The sequence below is a fragment of the Alligator mississippiensis genome, chromosome 1 (assembly GCF_030867095.1).
Source record: "Alligator mississippiensis isolate rAllMis1 chromosome 1, rAllMis1, whole genome shotgun sequence".
NCBI classification, from domain to species: domain Eukaryota; kingdom Metazoa; phylum Chordata; order Crocodylia; family Alligatoridae; genus Alligator; species Alligator mississippiensis.
The window spans coordinates 152864141-152883358 of record NC_081824.1 but is presented as its reverse complement, the minus strand read 5'-3'; the positions used below and the strand labels follow the sequence as shown (position 1 = coordinate 152883358).

General features: G+C 44.2%; 1 long non-coding RNA gene across 1 annotated transcript in view; it reads left to right on the top strand.

Moving 5' to 3' along the window:
* The window catches only part of LOC106737818 (uncharacterized), a 47544-nt gene that overhangs the window by 4697 nt on the left and 23629 nt on the right, over positions 1-19218 (top strand). Inside the window, exon 2 of the long non-coding RNA XR_001371964.3 lies at positions 650-749. This is a non-coding gene — a long non-coding RNA (uncharacterized LOC106737818). The remainder of the gene's footprint in view (positions 1-649; positions 750-19218) is intronic.

Genomic DNA, 19218 nt, shown 5'->3' with positions numbered 1-19218 from the left:
ATATATAGTGGTGTTTCACTTTAATCATGGATTTTGGGGTTTTTGTCAAATAATTTGTGATTTTTTTTTTATCAGAATTTTTTTTTTTACCACGATGCCTGCTAATGAGGTAAGCTGAATCGCATAATATGATTCATAATAATATGAACACAGTCAATATAGAAATATCTCAGTAAAACCCATAGTACATCACAGCATCCATGTGTGATGCTCTGGCAGAAAAGGCCAATGTGGTCCTTGGTTGTGTGAAGGTGGGAGAAGGCAGGGGTAACATGTAGGGGGTGCACATGCACCCCCCGAGTGTGGTGGTGCACCCCCTGCAAAAAGGTGCCGCCAACACTGTGAGGTGATCGCCGACCTGCGGGTGGTCGCTGACCCCTGGTCTGTGCCTGCCACCCCCCTTCCCCACTGCTGATAGTGCCAGTGGCATCTGTGGGAGCTCTCCGCTCACCACTGGCACTGTGCTCCTGCTGCCGCCACCACTGTGCTTCTGCCACTGCCATCATAGCCGTGCCCCACCACAGCCGCTGGGGGCATGCACCGTTCATGGGAGAAGGGAATAAAAGTGAGGAGGTGAGTTTGCATCTTTGTGCAGTGTTAGTGAAACATACTGGGACACTGCATACAGTTCTGTTATCTATATTTTCAGACAAATGCTGAGAAATTGTGAGAGATGCAGAAAAGAGCCACAAAATAATGAAGGGCTGGAGAAAATGCTCAACAGTGGGAGATTTAAATTGCTCAATCTGGTGAGTTTACATTTTCAAAAAGATTAAGTGGTGACTTGATTACAGAATAGAAATACTTTAATGGGGAGGGGGCAGAGAATTACTAGGCATTAAGGGGATTCTTTAACTCAGCAGAGTGTCATGGTAAGAACCAATGGCTAGAAGCTGAAACCAGAGAAATTCAAAATAAGGAATTTGACAGTTTTTCAACAGTGAGAGGACTGACCCTGGGAACAAATTACCATGGGGAATGGTTAGTTTGCTTATTGATATCTTCAGATATAGACTGGATGTCTTGCTGGAAGATCTATTTTAGCCAAAGACAAGTTACGGGGCTCAGTACAGGACTATCAGGGTGAAAGTTAATGACCCCTGCTATATAGGAGGTCAGGCTAGGTGACTTAATTGTCCTTTCTGGCCTTAAACATGAACTGGCTCTCTGTGTGAGCTTGGGTATGCCACTGTGTACTTTGGTTTCTCCTTCTATAAGTGGGTATCATAAGATTCCACAGGGGCTAGTTTTTAAACAGGTTGTATAATGTGCATTGAGATCTTTGGACAGAAGCTGCTCTATAAGGAGAATTTAGTATTATCATGCTAGTCCTTGCCCCTTGCTCTCTGTCATAAAAAAACAGGCAAGAAAAGCAATTGGCTTCCCTATATAGTCACTTTTGTCCCTTCAGTTTTGTTGCTTCCAACTGTTTATTTGTTATGAGACTCTCCACCAGTCAGAATTGCTGGTCTCTTTGCTCTGTTCCCCCTAGAATTTTTCATCAGGCCTGATAATATCTTTCATTACACTGTATAGTGAGAATCCTTTTGCAGATCAATGTTTACCACCTCAGGCAGCACATTTTCAATAAAATCAGTGACAGCAGCTCTTGCTTGGACCTTATTAATCTTTCTGTGTTTGCTATGCCCCTGGTTCTTTAACAGCTGAAGGTATCTTTCGTGATTTCAAGTAAAGCTTTATTAAAAAGTGTTCGGGTCCTTCAGAATTGTCACTGGCTCTGTTCTTTCATTTTGCCCATCTTTCCATTTTCTAAGCTTGCCTTTCAAATTTTTCCTCATGGCTTTCCTGCTGAGATTCATAGCATCTGCATTTAGGTGAATGCCCAAACTTTGCTGTTCTCTGACACATCGAGGAATCTAGTAGTGCCCAAAAATGACCTATTTGTGGTCACTGTCCTACTGCAAGGCCTGCATACCAGAGAGGGCTGTGGGGTAAAGAAATTGTTGTGGTCATTTTCAGTTTCACTGCAGGGAATTTAGCTACTTCTTACCCTCTTCTGGGAGAACCAGGATAACTTTGTTTCTGTCTAATACTGTCACCTTTCAGTAGGCCATGAAGAATGAGTGTGGTCATTGCATTTCTCAATGGACAGTTTCCCATATAACAAAAACATCCCCCCCCTTTCCATCAGTAACAGCAGGATATATATCCTTCTTGGCAATCTCAGGGAAGATGCTAAAAGTTGATGGCTCCACTCCTCAGTTCCCCCAAAGACTCTTTATATCAGGCTTTAGGCACCCAGGGGTGTTCCTATTTTCTAGATAGACAGAGATGTCAATGGCCAGTGTCTTTCACCTAGCATCTTTTAATGAGCAGAAGAATTTACCTGTATGAAGGATGTTTTTTAAAATTATTACATGGAGATCATTAAAAAAAAAAGATTGCTTCCCCATGCCCTTCTTGAGTAGTTCTCCCCAGCCCTCATGCTCTCTCGTTGTCCTCTGAAAGGCTTTACACTGAAAGATTTCTAGTCTTTCCAAAGTGCAATGTGATGTGTCATTATAGGTATATGTAATGGAGTATGCTTTAAGGAGACAGCATTGCAGAATCAGAGCAGACACATGGCTGACTTTGCAATGCATTAGATCTGACACAATGTGGAACAAAGCACTAGCATCAGATTCATACCTGTCTCCTCAGAATATGGTAGTATTTTCTCTTCCTGCCAAATGATCATTTTGCTGTAATCATCACGTGATAATCCCAGAACCTAATGGAGCTATAGTAGCTTCTTGTGCACCCATAATGAATGTGAAAATCGGTCTTTCATGGGTGCGACATTAAATTTCCTCTATGAATGTGCCTCAGCTTTGCTCTTCTTGATAGGTATTCAAGAGTCTTTTTCTTTAATTTATTCTTCCTTAGAGGCAAAGTGGTTTCTCAATGGACAAGGTGGTTATAAAATCCTGACAGGAAACACAGCAATGTTTTTGGGAAGAGTGACTGCTAACCATAAGGAAGAGCTCAGTCCCAGCTCATGTGTAGAGTTTGCAGTCAGAGTTGCATTGGTCTCCAAGACCCATTGCCACTAGATGGCAATGCGGCTCTCTCAGACATGGGACCCCTTTCTCCTGTAAAATGCTCTTTTTTTTCTGTATTTATCTCCACCAAACTGATGATTCCACCCACCACCCTGTCAGGAGAACAGAACAAAATCATTTCATAGAACATTACAGCTGTGGTGCTTTTTCTTTTTCTTTTTTTTTTCTACTCTTTTTTTTTTTTTTTTGCATTTCTTTGTCCTGCAGCAGGGTGCAGAGGTTTAGAAACCTTTCTTAATCGCTCTGCCTCTAAAAACAGAGAAAACACTGCCTCTTGGGAGCAATTAGCTGTGAGAAAAGCTTTTCTCAAACAATTGCCAGGAAATATTGTCTTGACCGATATTCCTGATGTAATGCTGTCATTCTCGGCACTGTTATTCTAAGACATTTGACTGCAAAAAAGCAGCAGGGTACAGAGCTGTAATGTGCAATCTGCAGTTTACCTCCTACCTTACCTTTTTATATCCATTTGCTTTCAGGTCCCCCGTTCCCCCCCACCAAATAGCTAGGGGGAGCTATCAAGAATTATCAGCAACTGTATTAGTGAATCAGGCAAGGATTAAACCTATGCTTGAATTTAAAGTTGTGCCTCCACTCTTCAGATCCCTAATGAAAACTTTATGGCCAGGAGGTCCAAATAGATAGTCATCGTGGAACTTTATTGCTGTAAAGCTAGCAATCCCAGAATATATGAGTCTGGAGCTGGTGCAGCCTGCCCTTGCCTGGGAGTTGGCGCCTGATCCTGCAGGCCCTTCTCCTCCTGGAGAACTATCTAGCTATTGACTTAAAAGGGTGTAAGCGGTTGCAGTGAGGCAGTAAATTACCACTAATAAGAGCCAGGTTAAGCAATGGCTGGAAACTACTGACACACATGTGCATGTACACATCCACACACACAAAACAATATTTGTTTTCATTGCAAGACACAAATTTTGTGTCTCTCTGTGAGTATTGCTTAAAGTCATGGAGGTATAAGAAATAAGCCACGCTCTCTGGGACAAGGTGTTAACTGAAGCACCTTTTGGAAGACAGACAGCAGTGTAATCCTTTCATTCAACCCTGTCTGCAGCTGCTTTTTATAAACTTGGCATAAATATGTACTCAGTGAGGCCAGGCCTACGTATCTGGAAAATATTTTCCACAATCTAAAAAAACAGAAGATTGGAAAAAGAGCCCAGAAATTGTGCATAACATGGAATGGCCTTGCTTGTGGTTTTTTTCCATGATTTCCTCAGCTCATTTTTCTGCTGCCAATTTTAGAAGCCCATAAGTCATACTTGTTAAGCTTTCTCAGTTAAAATGTAACTCTCAGAACAAAAGTCGTTATGATATGTTGCAGCCAAATAATTGTTGCAGAGCCTCTGACTTGAGAAAAGCTACCTTGCCTTGGCCAACTTGCCTATCTGTAAGTCCTCCCAGCCCAGGGCAGAGAGTGCCAGCGGGCACATTAACAACCCAAAGCCCAGTCATGCAGCCTTTGCAGATGAAGTGCCGTTGTTGACTTCATTGAGAGCTCTTCCTCAGATCTGCTAACATAGCCAAAGCCTCAGTGTGTGCAGTGGTGCATGCTGTCATTTTAGGAGTGCAGCCCCATCTCTCAAAAATGCCTCAAGCAGAAAGAGAAGCAGCAGAGGGGATGCCAGGAGGCTGAATAGGACCCAATGGGGCCTTAGCAGCCAAGCTCTTAGAAGCAGCTGTAAGTAGGCACTGTTGCCTGCAGGGTGAAGTAGCATGGGAGTGAGAGGAAGATGAGTTACCAAGAGGAAAAGTTGAATTTGCTGGAGGGTTTGAATAAAGGGCATCTTTCCTGAGATGCAGTTTCAAACACTGAATCACCATGGAAGCATTTGAAAGCCAGAAGCAATATTTTGGTCAGTTTGCCCCTCTTTTATAGGGCGAGTCTGCCTACCCTGCTCCCCGAATGGACTTGTCTCACAGCTCCTACAGCCCAATCTCTTTCCTCCCTCAGAGCAACTCCCCAGGAGGTGTCAGAGATGGAGTTACTCTAAATTTACCCTCGGGTAACTGAGAGCAGGACTTGGCTCCCTGTCTGTCATCGCTGCCAAGAGTCCGGAGGCAGCCGGTATTGTCCTGAGGTTAGCGCGCGGCTCCGGGGCGGACTGTCCTAGTCAGCGTTCCTGAACTTTGGCACCTGCTTTCTCAGGCGTTTTTTTTTTTTTCTTGGAAAGGAAATGCTGGTCTCTAGCCACCAGGGGCCACTGCATTGTGCAGGGAAAAAGCTGCCAACTGTCCACTTTCCAGAACCATCTCGGCTTCAGCCGATCCCTTTGCTGCAGGGGGCCGAGCAAAAGCTGGGAGGGGAGCAGGGAGTCGCCGGATGCCTCCTGGCCAGCGCAACTTTGCACCCCCAGCGCCACCCTGCAGTCTCAGTTGTGCCCCGTGGCACTATTTTTTTCCCCTAAATGTTGGCAGCTACGGACCTGAATCTGCTCTGGCTTTTCCTGGCATCCGTCAGGAGCAACCCAGGCAGTGCAGCCACTCCAGTATAAAACAGATTTGAGAGCTCCCCGAGTGCCCCTTGTTCTGTCCGAGAGAAGCATCATTTTGAAACCTGCGTGGTCTTGCTGGACAGGGAGGGAACAAACCAAATGGAAATCAGCTGGGTTATCAGAATATTTTCTGACAGAAATGGCAGTTTCAAAAGCTAGCTCCCCTGACTGCCATTTCTTAGTGCCATGACGTCCCAGGTGGCAACGGTGACTAAGGTAACCTTGGCTGGGCAGGGCCGCTCACCCACCATGCTAAGGCTAGCAGGCAGCTGGAGACACTTGTGGAGACAGTGTTTTCTCAGACACATTTGCTCTCCTTGTGTACATATATGGAAAGGTCAGGTGTTTGGCACCCAGATAGTCTGTCCTGACTCAACGAGGTAGCAAAATTACCTGGCAAAAAAAAAAAAAGGATAAAAGAAGAAAAGGTTTTGTTCTTGTCCCACGTGAATGCGGCTCTGACACACCACTCGAGGCATGCTTTGCTGGTGTAACAATCTTGTAATTAATAATGATGTCTGTTCATTCAAGCCATCTGTTCTTCACGTTAATGGAGGGAGGTGCCGTGGGCGGGGGGCTTAGTTGAATTCTGGTGGATTGTCACCTGTAAGTTAATGTGACAGATTTCTTCTTTAATCAAATCTCTCTGTATGAACTGGAATCCAAGGCTCAGTTGGGCTCCTAAACTCTAGCTTTGTTGCAGAAAGAGATTCTTTCATATTGATTGTTGCTTTGTATGCAGTTCAGGCTCTGACTTGTAGAAAATCTGGGCCAGAAGAGATATCATTAGGTATTTATGGGGGTTTGGTTGGCTCAGCAGTCAGTTTTTCCATTGTCATGCCGTGACAGTAGTGTATTACATACACCCTCAGGAGACATCCTTCTGCTTCCACAATAATAAAGGACTTTTTTTTTCTTTTTCTGACTCATCTTCAATTTAAAAAACCCAGTAAATATAATTAGTAACAGGCAGACATACTGTACACAGCCCTCACAGCCTACTGGGATTGTTTTCATTAAGCGACATGCTGGTTTCTCACTTAAATGTCCTGAAGGTTTCCTCTGATTGAATTCATGGATTCTGTTTAGATGTTTTAACACAGCCTGGTGTTTGGGACCGGTACTATAGGCAGAGGAGCCATTTTTATTTTGAACTGAGATAGTGGCTAGGTTAAAAAGTCAGGGATTGTCTTCCGCATGTCTTCTTATGCAGACTCGCACGCCTGAGCGCTCCTTCCCTCTGGCATCAGGAAGGCAGCTCCCAGCTCAGTTCTCCTCAGTTGCCTGCAGTCCCGCAGAGCTCTGTAGCCCTTCTCCTCTGTTTTAACTATACGCTGCTTTTTTTGTACTACCCCAGTTTGCAAGCCTCAGAGCTACTTTACCTTACTGCAGTTCATAATGGACCCAAGGGGTCATATGAGTGATAGATGAAATGAATGCTGGCCGCAGCCCCACTAGGGTGGCCATAATAGCGGACAGTCCGGTTGTCACCTGTCCTCTATTGATACGAAACCCCGGCGCCCTTTTTCTCTGGAAGAGAAAAATAGAGGACATAAAGGCGTTGGGTTTCGTATCAATAGAGGTCAGAGTAGCAGAAAACCGGACTGTCCTCTATGATGGCCACCCTAAACGCCACCCTGACAATCCCGCGCTGCTACTGAGGTGGAGCGAAACATGGGCGATGCAGAGCTGACTCTGCTCTTTGTCACCTGGGGATTCCCTGATGCCTCCTGAGTCATTCACCCTCTAGAAGAAGGCTGCGTCATGCCCTCCTCCCCAGCTCTGTGCCACGGCAGCAACCCAAGGAGGCTGTAACATGGGCCAGATCTGGCCTTTTGGTTCCAGATTTCAGGGAAGAAAGCCGAGCCCAGTATTTAAATGCCTACAAAAGGGACAGCTCCTGCATCTTTATTGATGTGTTTAAATTCATGAGTCAGAGTGGGTAGTACTGGTATGTTTGCAGTAACCTGCTCTTCTCAGAAGGTGCCTTTTATGTTTTGCTCTCCTTAGTAGTGTGTGAAATTCTTGATCCACCCTCATGTGTGGGCCTTGCTTGAATATCCCCAGGTAACCAGGTGTACTTACCGCAAGCTGAGGTGTAGGCTGGGTCTCAACCTCCCTCTTGCAAAAAAGGAAAGTCTCACTGAGTTGGACTCAAGTGGGAGGAGTAGAGAGCGAGCTTTCAACTGAAAGCACCAAGGCGCTGGCAACAAGCCACAGGGCTGTACCAGGTGCTATACCAAGGAAAATGTGATGATGTGGGTGTGGTGGTGGTTCAGTATCTGTAACGAGTATCCCAAGGTGCACTTGTGCAGAGTTTACTAATAACACCATTAGGCATGTTAAGCAAGTAAGTAGCAACTCCCAAGACACCACAAATGGAGGGACATTTTTAAAAGCCTGATAGGTGGCATGAAAAGGTGAATAAGCTGTGTGGTGAGGACTGCAGGGGCCAAAAAGACGGGGGGCTAAAACCAAGATAGTAGGGACAAATTCTCCTGGAAAGGTGGTAAGGTAGTTTTTGAATGTGCATTGACCTCTGTGTAATCTCATTATGGTGCACAGAGTAGGCCTCAATATATACTCTCACTTTGAGTATAATCTCTAGACCACGGGTGGGCAAAATGGGGGATCCAGCTAGTGGCTGGACTCCATTTCCCAGCGCATTGCTGCAGCCAGTTTCCATGGAGACCCCAGCAGTGGCAGGTCTGTGACAGTGTGAGGGGCCCAGCAGCACTGGAAGGGCACATGGCTGGATGGGAGCTGCTGTGAGGCCCGGGCTGGGATCTTGCAGTGGTGACAGTATGGTCTGGAGCGGGGACAGAGCCGCAATCCCCTGCCTGGGGCATGCAGACAGCAGATTGCAGCTCTGCCTTGGCCACCACTGCCAGATACCGGCCCAGGAGGAGCTCCCTGCCTAGCCACTCACCCTGCCACCATTGCTGGGGCTGGTCTCCATGGAAACCCTGGCCCCATGCTGTCCTAGCCCCCTGCTGCTGGGGTCTCCATGGAAACCAGCCTCAGCACTGCAGGCAGGGGATGCTGGGAAATGGAATCCGCTGCAAGTCAAATCTGGCCCATGGGCCAGACTTTGCTTGCCCCTGCTCTAGATACTGGATGCCGGATCTTGGAGAAAGTTCAGATCATCTCTAATTCACAGACCAGAAGACATCACTATTTCTGAAAATGAGGGATCTGCTTCTTGGAGGTGTGAGGGACAAACATGAGGGGATACTGAGGGAATATAAAGAGATTCAGGCCTTAAATGCACATGGCTGAGTTAGGATGGGACATGAGGGTTTAGAGAAAAATGGTTCAATTTTCCTGAAGCAAGGCTTAATTAGCTTTCAAAATTTTGGAAAATGTTCCACTGAAAAGTTAAGAAGTGTCTCTCTTTCTTGTAACAGGGGTGTAGGTTGTAGCCGTGCTGGTCTAAGGACATAGGCAGACAAGGTTCTTTGGGTGAATCTGATATCTTTTATTAGACCAACTTAAATAGTTGGAAAACAATTATTAAGCAAGCTTTTGGGTTCAGAAACCCTTCATCAGGCTGAAGAAGTTTCAGCAGTTGGTGTGTGCTCTTCCTGGATGGAATGAAACGTAAAGAAGCCAGCGGCTGGGCTGGTATGCATACAAGACAGGTAGTCAGTGAAAATGTAGATTGAGGAGTCAATGGTGAGACACAGGCGGGGGGGGGGGGAAGGAGGGGTGGGGACAGACGGGCGATGAATAGCGGAGAGATACCTGGGGAGTCAGATGTCAGGCAGGTTATAATGTGACATAAATCCAAAGTCTGTATTTAGTCCATGATTTTTAGTGTCCAGGAGGCTGATGAAGTGGAGCTCATAGGCTCGTCTCTGGGAAGTGTTGTATACGTTTCCTTTGAGGATCAGGACTGAGAGATTGGAGAGAGGGCGGTTTTCTTGTCAGAAATGTGCCCCCACAGGTAGTTGGGTATTTCTGTCTTTGATGGATTTCCGGTGTGCGTTCATTCTGGTGCGCAGTTGTTGTTTGGTCTCTCCTATGTATTTTCCATCAGGGCATTTGGTGCATTGGATGAGATATATAACATTTCTGGAGGTGCAGCTGTAAGATCCAGGAATGCTGATGGTTCTGTTGTGGGGTGTAGCAATAGTGGGGGTGGTGGAGATGTGTTGGCAGGCTTTGCATTTCTTGTCATGGCACAGTCTGGATCCTTTTGGTGTGTTCTCGGCTTGAGGAAGTTTGCTCCTGGTGACAAGTTTGGCGAGGTTTGGTGCTTGTTTGAAGGCTAGGATGGGTGGCTCTGGGAAGATCTTTTTAAGAATAGGGTTTCTTTCTAGTATGAGTTGCAATTGTTTGAGGATTTTCTGTACAGGTTCAAGGGAGGGGTGATATGTCATAACCAGTGGTGTGCGATTTGTGTGTGTGGGGGGGGTTCTGTACTGCAGCGGTTCTTCATGTGGTATCCGGGTGGCTCTTTCAAACGTGCAATCTCTCTCTCTGGAGGAGTGTCCTTGTTGGGTGAAAGCCTTTTTAAGATTGGTGAGGTGGCAATCCCGGGTGTTCTCTTCAGTGCAAATTCCGTGGTATCTGAGGGCTTGGCTGTATATCACAGTTTTTTTGATGTGTTTAGGGTGATTGCTGGTTCTGTGCAGATATGTATGTTGGTCTGTGGGTTTCTTGTATAATGTGGTCTGTATTTTATCATTCTGGATATTGATCATCATGTCTAAAAAGGAGATGTTGATGCTGGAGTATTCTAGAGAAAGTTGGATGGAGGGATGGTGATTGTTGAATTTCTGATGGAACTGAATCAGAGATTGTAGGTTTTTAGTCCAAATGATGAAGATGTCATTGATATATCTTAAGTATAACAAGGGTTTGATGGTGCAGTTCTTGAGGAAGTCTTCTTCCAGGTGGCTCTTTTCATGAGTTGGTCTAATAAAAGATATCAGATTCACCCAAAGAACCTTGTTTGTCTCTTTCTTGTAGTAGTATATATAGCTCGACTTAATGAGTTATGTGATAGGCAGATGAATAATTCCACCCCTAGGATTATCCAAGTTTCCTGCATTGGTAACTGGTCCCAAAATGTACCACTGTCCTGTGTTGCAATCTCAATAGAGGCTGAGCAATTTTACATGGAAACATTCCTACAATTTAGTTTAACTTGAACCCATTGTCAGACCTGGCAGCACAATTAATTTTCTATGGGATGGAGAGAACCCTTCTAATTCTCATGGCAAATGATGGATGCTCTCTATGTTCTAATAATTCCTTAGGTAGATGGATTGCCCAGCTGAAAATCAGGTGTCAGGCAGTGCTTGACCTCATGTCACCACAGCTGTGTTTTTGGACTGTGACTGGATGGCTCGGGCAATTAATCAGTGACATATGTTGAAACCTGTTCTAAATTGCCCCCAAAGGATCTAGAAAAATCATCTGTTCAGTGGACCTTGTAAAACAAATTTATCCTGGAACTTTTAGATAGACTGTAAAATTATTATGGCCCAAAAGAAGATATGGCCTTCATGCAGGATTCATTGCAGAGTGCTTCTGGTACCATTTTGAATCATGTTTATGAAGAGGTTTGTAAAGTGAGCTGATGACCTGCCTAGTTCCCTTTGGAGAGACTTCCAGGTTAAGAGGACTCCTCCACAACTGTGTGGAATCTTAGCAGTTAGCAACCTTAGCAGAACAGCCTGGGATAGAATAGACCATGAAAGCTGGCCTTCTCTTTCATTTGTGGAGGTGACCACTCCAGGTCAGGGCTGAGACAAAGGGATGTGGGGAAGTTTGCTGCGCTGCTGCTCCAGTTGGGCCTGTTCTGTTGGGAAGGAAAGACATTGGGTTTCAGGGCTGCCCACCTAATCCCTTCTTCACACAATAGGTTCACATGAAAAAGAACTGGGACAAGACCATTTTCTAAAACTTGATGCAGTGGTCTTTTTTTGTAGAAAAAGAGCTAGATATTGTCAGTAATTATAGGTACCGTCTAGGCTAGATTCCATATTTACCAGTGTAAATATGGAATAACGCCACCAGGGTCCTTGAAGCCTGTTTTAACTTGGTGTAAGGGAAAGTGGAATCAGGCTCAGGGAATTCTGTTCTGGAAATATAAATCATTTTGTTTTCTCGGGGGTTCTGCAGGGAACAGATTACCCCTTGTGCATCAAGAATGGGGGGAGGGAGGGAGGTATTGCTGATGCTTTAGCACACTGGTGAAATCTTCTCATGTGCCATGAATATCTGCCACTCGTTCCATTTCTCACATGTTCACAACCATTTTGGCAAATTGCTTGTGTCGACACACACCCAAAATGCAGTTGCTATAAACTTTTAGTGTCTAGAGATCAGCTTCCATGTTATTAAAATGTACAAAGTACCCTTCAGACAGAAGAAATGGGATCAGTAAGAGGAAACTGTGCTTCATTTAGACAACGTGTATTACAGCATTGTGCTTGGCTAGGTTCTGCAATTTGCTCTCTGCAGGCCTATAGTACATCATGGCTTTCAGTGTTCAGCCCAGTGTGGCATCAATAACTTCATTCTTCCAGGAAGGTCAGAGTCACATTTACTCTGTTCCTCCTCCTCCCTTTCTCTCCGATATCACACTAGTAGGAGAACAGGACCATTTAGAAGCAAAATGACTTGAGTGCAGAGCCTAATCTTACTGAGAAACCAGGATCTTTACCATGCCTCTCCCTCCAACAGCAAACCTAGTAATAAAAGGGCAGCTGAGCATCTACCCAAATCAACGTTTTGTGTAGTTCAGAGACCCTGATATTTTGAAGTGTCCAGCCTGTCCTGAAAAACTTCAGGTGCTCCCAATCAATGACAGCTGCAAGCACCCAGTACCCCACAGGACTGAGTCCCCAGATGGCTTTTTCCCTTTGGCCCTACGGTCTTCTTTTGGTTGTTGGGACATTGTCATTGCCCGCACTGCAAACAAGGTGTGAGGTGACTGCATATTTATACTCACCCAAGGAGGGCAGATTAGAATGAATGAATAAATGGATGAATGAATGAGCTATAAAAAGCATGGGTACAGACTTAATTGTGTTCAGTTAAGGGCTGCATGGATATCACTGGGTCAGTCCCATGGCACTTGTACACTTTTCGTAGTAGGGTGTGGGGTCGAATTCATTGTTCCTGGATACTACACCATTTTCAGGGACTGTTTTCTGGTGAGGAATCCTGAGTAATATATGCCAGTGTTTTTAACAGCCCATCTATGCACCAGTCACAAATGAGATTTTGTATGCAGTTAGAGGGGCCTTACCTGGTTATGAGTAAGATGGCACAGTTTGTGCTCACACAGAAGAACTTCAGTCATTACAGCCATGCTGGCAAGTCCACATGGGTCATGGGTCTGTTGGTTCATTCTGGGAAGATTTCAACAGCTACCTCCTGGGGCCTTAGCAGTAGGTAGTGTGCCTGGAGGTGGTGTGCAGAGTGGCAGCCTGTGGAGCAATATGCTCTGGGAAGCTCTGCCACACAAGCAGTTGGACAACTGGCCAAACCAGTTACACAGGCAGCAAGAAACTAGTTTACGGAACCAGTCATGGGAAGACATCTCTGTGCCAGCCTAGGCCTCTGGCAGGGGTGAAGCAACCTTATCTTCTGCAGCTACCAAGAGAGGATTAGCCACGTGCTGTGCAGACATCAGTCATTTATTGAGCCAGTTGTGCCAGCTGCGTTACAAACTGAATTACAAATCATCACATGGGCAAGGCTTAGGTTCACACATTTAAGCCCTGTTGTCACAAGGTTGCTAGTGTCTTTAGCTGGGGCTGGTATACAAACATCTGCTACACTGGAGCATCATATTTTAACCATGATGACTATGCAGCTGTATTATATCGTGGGTGTATTTTAACAAGCTACTTCCTGTCTTTGCAGAGGAAGGACGGTGGCCCTCATTCTGCTTTACCTGTGGCAAGTTAAATGGTATATTGATGTCTTATGGGCATTATGCCTGGTAGCTGTGTGTGAGGGTTGTTCCCAAAGTTTTTAAGAACAGGCTAGACAAGCAGTTGTTTAGGATGGTTTAGTCAGGGATGATTCTGCTTGAACAAAGGAATGGACTAGATGACCTCTGAGGTCCTTTCCTGCCCTGTTTTTCTATGATTTTAAAAGGTCCTTTGGAATTTTTCCTTGGAATTGAGCTGGATTAAGTTCTGCTATAACAGTTCAGAAGTTCAGCTCTGGCCTCTGCAGGGGCAGCTAAACGCTAAGTAACTTCATTGATGCCAAAGGAGTTTCTCCATGTTTGCACCAGGGGAAAGAAGATTGGAGTCTGGCTTTAGGGATGCTGTGGGCTCATTAACACAATTAAGTCCCATGGCATATGGATAGTGTCCTGAAAAGAGGGCTTGTCTTCCCAGTGTTGTTATCTTGCGGTATAGCTCAAATCAATCATGACTCCCATTCAAACACCAAATCTCTGGCTTGAGGTAAGTGGTGCCTTAAACTCAAGCTAGCCAGCTTGTCTGGAGAAGGAGTGGGTGCTGAAGCTTCAGTACTGTTGACACTCAAGTAATAATACAAAGATGAATGCAGCAATGTGAATTTCCACAGCTGGTTGGATGCTAATTCGGATGCTCTTTATAGCTGAGAGGTTGTCTTGCATTGTGACTTCTCTCACCTGCCAGCTGGTGGAGTAATTCAAGTTAAGGTTGTGTTGGAGTAATGTTGTAGCCATGATGGTCCAGGAATTGAGAGAGAGGTGAGAACTGTTACAGGTGATCTGTTTTGGTCCAAGAAAAGATAGGACCCACAAAACTCCTTGTCCCTTGCTTAATTTCAAGTTTATGAATCTGAGTCAATTGTTGCAGTGGAGACAATCATGGAGAAGCAGATATATTAAACTGCCTCATTGCTCAAACCAGATTGGGTGGCGTTCATTAGCTCCAGTATTGACAATAAACATATGGATAACACTTCTCATCATTTCTAATAGTGAGAGGAAGAGGGCCTAGTAGCAAGCTAGTATCAGGGAAAAAGTTTGATATAAATTCATATTTTATTTATTATTGGATATTATTTGGGTGTGTGTATACTGCACTGAGATGTAAATGAGGAGACTCAGCCCTTTCACTGGACAGCTCAGTCCTTTATGACATCTGACTGTACAAATTTATTGCACTTATCTGAATGCCATCTTTTATGTTGAGGAGGTTACATTAGAAAACCCTACTGCACAAAACAGTTCTGTGCAAAGGAAGGGTCTGATTTCAGGAGAATGTTCTTTCTGAATGGAACTGGTGGTTGGTCACTAAAACTAGGTGCCGCTTTTAAAGATTCCTACTTGCAGCAGTCATCCAGGGAGTAACAGATCTTTCCTATGAGTGTGAATGAATTTCCCCTTTGTTTGCATTGACCTTTGGGTTTATAAATCAGACTGGAAGCACCTGAGAAATTACTTCCAAAGGCAGGAAGTAATTTTGCACGAAGTGCTACTTGGCTTGTAGGAGTGTCAGGTGGAACCAGTTATAACTTGACTGACTTGGCACTATGATGTCTAATAAAACATGCTCTGCCTTTCCAAGCTGGAAATTACACTTTGGCAGATATGTCTCCACCAGGAAGCTCACTGTTCCACCTGTGTGAGCTTCTTCAGGTATGATCAAATGTCATTGTACTGAGAGATTCCACAAAGCATATGTCTGAACTTATTATTAGATCTTAATGAGTTTTAATTCACTCATAGCTGTTATATCAGAGAGCAGTGGCAATTATGGAAGTGCTAAACAACTGTATTATTTAATAATGAAAGAGGAGGATCTTCAGTGGATCTTCTCCCATTCTGACCTGGACAAGAGCAGGGCCCCCACCCAAACACAGGGAAGGCCTGTGAACTCCTCACCCTCCTTTAACAGAAACCAGCCCCCTTTCCTAGCCCCTTTGCTTTAAGGTTGTCATCAGGTTCTCTCCTATTCAGCATTGACTCTGGAGCTCACAGAAAGTCAGGAGAGAGAAGAGCATGTCCCAACTCCACCCTCTTTGCCAGGAGTTAGAACATGTGCTCAAGAGGGACGCAATCCCTGTTCTCACAGAGGAGAGGAAAGCTGTCTTGGGTTTTAGAACAGCATATTTTAAAATGCTAATAGATGAGGCAGGCATGTAGATCCATGGAAAGCTCTGTGGGGCAAGGGCAATATTCAGCCTTGAAAACATTTCACCAGTTGTGGAAGTTGTTGTGACATAAGGAAGCACCATTCTCTTTACACAGAAGGATTTTCTTGAGGGAAAACAGCAATTGGGTATAGACAACAACCACCTGCCATGTGGACCTCAGACTACACCTCTTCCTGGAAGTGTCAGTGTAGCATATGGAGACAGGTAGGGGCTGTTATGACAGAACTGCATCAGACTATCTCCCCAGATTCTTGTGAAATACATAATTGAACATACCACTGTTGTGTGTTAAATGGACTGTGAGAGACTGCGCAAGAATCTCTGCTCATTTGATCATACTGGCCCATGTGAAGTGAAACATGTGCAGGGATGAGTCATACTGAAATGATGACTTGATCCAGACAGGAGTCTTCGCTAGAAGCCTAGGCTGGGACAGACCGTGGAAAGGAGTAATTACAAGATGATTCACAGCCAGTGCACATCCCCAGTAGGGCATAGCTGTTTACAGTGATTACCATAAGGAAGTGATACTTGGGCTTCTAGCTGCCATACTCTTCTGGCACATCTCATTAGCTGTCACTGAGATCTTGGGAATCTTGTTCTCCTTCTGGCAATGTCTGCATTTAGAAGAATTGGTAAAACCTTTATCAGAAGGCAGTCACCACCCCTGCTGTGCTAATATAATGTCTCTACATTTGGAAGCTTTTCCTGGTGACATAAGATTTTGCAATGAGGACATGTTGACAAAAGATGCATTGGACTGTGCATAGGAATGTTAGTGTGCCTCTGGCTCACCATCCAACATTGTACCTTATGGGATGTTTTTGATTATATGATCTGAGAACTGCACTCGGGGAATTTGGGGAGCTCAAGACCAAGGTTCCACAATTCCCTTTCTTCTGGCCTATAATACTTGTGCCATTTAAAAAAAAAATCCACAGATACTTGTACCACTTTTCACACCTAACATCACAAACATGGAACTTTGCATGTCAACAGTGTTTTTGTGCCTTTTGGGGCATGTCATTCCACTCTCTGTCTTTGCTCCCTTTCTTTTAATTATTTCCACCTTTTTCTGTATCTCTGTCTCTTCTCGAGGTTGCTTTTGTTAGATACACAGATGAGCTTCATCAAAATGGTCTGAGTGCACCAGGGTCCTGATGGTAAGTACTTTACAAAGTGCTGATCTAACTTTGGAGAGACAGAAGGGAAGTCCTGAACAGCTGAGAAATACCCATCCTCCTGATCCTGGAACCAACAGTGTTAGCAGCAATTTGCTGGAGGCTCTGGTAAGATCTGGGATATGGAAAGTTTACTTTTATTGGCAGAGGCACACATGCATGTTGGGGCTAAGCATGAACATTATTGCCTTGCATTTTCCCCTGAAGCCTACTTGAGCAACACATTAGTTAACAAGTTAGTCATTGTCTGTAGCTCCTAAGCCTTGTATTTTGTCAATGACAATGTTGCAAATCTGCTGTACAGTGATCCACACATTTTATATATATGGCGTAATGGCTAAATTCCAAGTAGGGGGAATTAAATCTATCTATCTATTGTTTTCCCTTCCAGTTCTGGCTGGGTTCAGCATTCTTATCTGATTTATATCTTAACCTGTAATGTTTTGTGCTATCTAACCTAATCTGTCTATGTAGGATAGCTGGGTAAACTATCTGTAGAGACTAATTTAGCTGAGGAATTTAGCCCTTATTCTCTTAGCAAATTACCTCCAAGCAGTCTTTCACTTTCACATATGTTTCTTATTTATTAATATTTAACAAGCACTTTATGCAAATTCATGTTAGCCTATAGGTCCTTCAACATTCTTGCCTTTCACTACAGGGGTGTAGGTTGTAGCCGTGTTGGTCTAAGGACACAGGCAGACAAGGTGCTTTGGGTGAAACTGATATCTTTTATTAGACCAACTTAAATAGCTGGAAAAAAATTTCTTAGCAAGCTTTTGGGTTTAAAAACCCTTTGTCAGGCTGAGGAAGCCTCTGTGGTTTACTATTCATTCCATCCAGGAAGAGCACGCACCACCTGCAGAGGCTTCCTCTGCCTGACGAAGGGTTTTAAAACCCAAAAGCTTGCTAAGAAATTTTTTTCCAGCTATTTAAGTCGGTCTAATAAAAGATATCCATTTCACCCAAAGAACCTTGTTTGCCTTTAACTATGTCTTTGAGTATTCACCATCACTTATTTACAGTGTGGATTTAGTTCTTTAACTAAGATGATATGATTTTTGCTCCCTAAACAGATGACTAAAACATATAAATAGGGAGGAAGTGATTTGAAAAGGTGACAAGAAAGGTTTCAGTGCAGACACATCCACACAATCTGAGAAATCCGTTTCACAAGCTTTCTTGCAGGTAAGAAAAGTCACTAATAAAAATGCTCATGGGAGAAAAAGAACCCCAGCTCCTGTTAAATCTATCGGTTTTCTTCTATGTAAGCCACTGTTTTGCAGTCTTCACCTAGCTCTCAATCTAATCATTGGAGTGAAGGAATTGTCAAACTGGAACAGACCCAAGGCCCATCTACTTCCATATCACTTCACTGAATGTAACCACAAGAAATTCCATTCTTGTCCACTGAGGAAATTTCTTCCTAACTCCTAATGGAGTTGGAGGGGGAATGATTCCTAGCACTGGACACAAGATGAGATAGAAGGGTATGTGGCAGTAAGGCAGTTTATAGTGTTGGTAAGCTGCTGATTTTTCCATACCTTTTCCTGAAAGGAAAACATTCTGTATTGTCTAGACTATGATTATAGTATGTATTCCCTTTGAGATGGGATCGTATTGCAGTCTAGTCACTGTTGGTCTATGCAACTTAAAAGGGCTCTCCAACATGAAATGTCTGCAGCTGTTCTGAGATGTATTCTTACGTGTTAAAAAGGGATTGACGGGATATTTTTGGTTGAGACCATAGCAAATAAAATATAAAACAAAGTATTATCTCTTCTTTTTTTCATTTCTATCAGATGAAAATAAAATGACTGAATGATCGACTAATAGAGTCTGCTCCAATGTGTTCTAATCAAAACACATCAGGCATCCTACTGGCTATGTCTCTACTGCAGAAGTAGGATGCCCAGTTGCACCACTGAGGAGAAAGGTGCTGCCCATTTGCTTCGCTTTCTAGGGTTACCTATACACGTGCTCTGATGTGTTTTGATTAGAACACATTGGAGCAGACTCTATTAGTCGAGTCCCCAGGAACATTCAATCAGAACGCTGCAGCGTCTTGTGTACTCAGTCTCCCTCATGTCAAAATGGTGGCAGGGGTGCTTTAACTAAAGCTTGTCAGACAAGCTTTAGTTAAAGTGCCCCCACCACCATTTTGAAAGGTGGGATGCTGAATACATGAGACGCTGTGGCATTTTAATTGGAGCGACTCCCAAGAGTCACTCTAAGTCAGCCCATCATCAAGGATAGATGATGGGTCTGGAACGAGAATCCAAGATCCTTGTGGTCTTTAAGAAAGAGGATCCAAACACCACTGCTAACTCTTCTTTCTCTGTA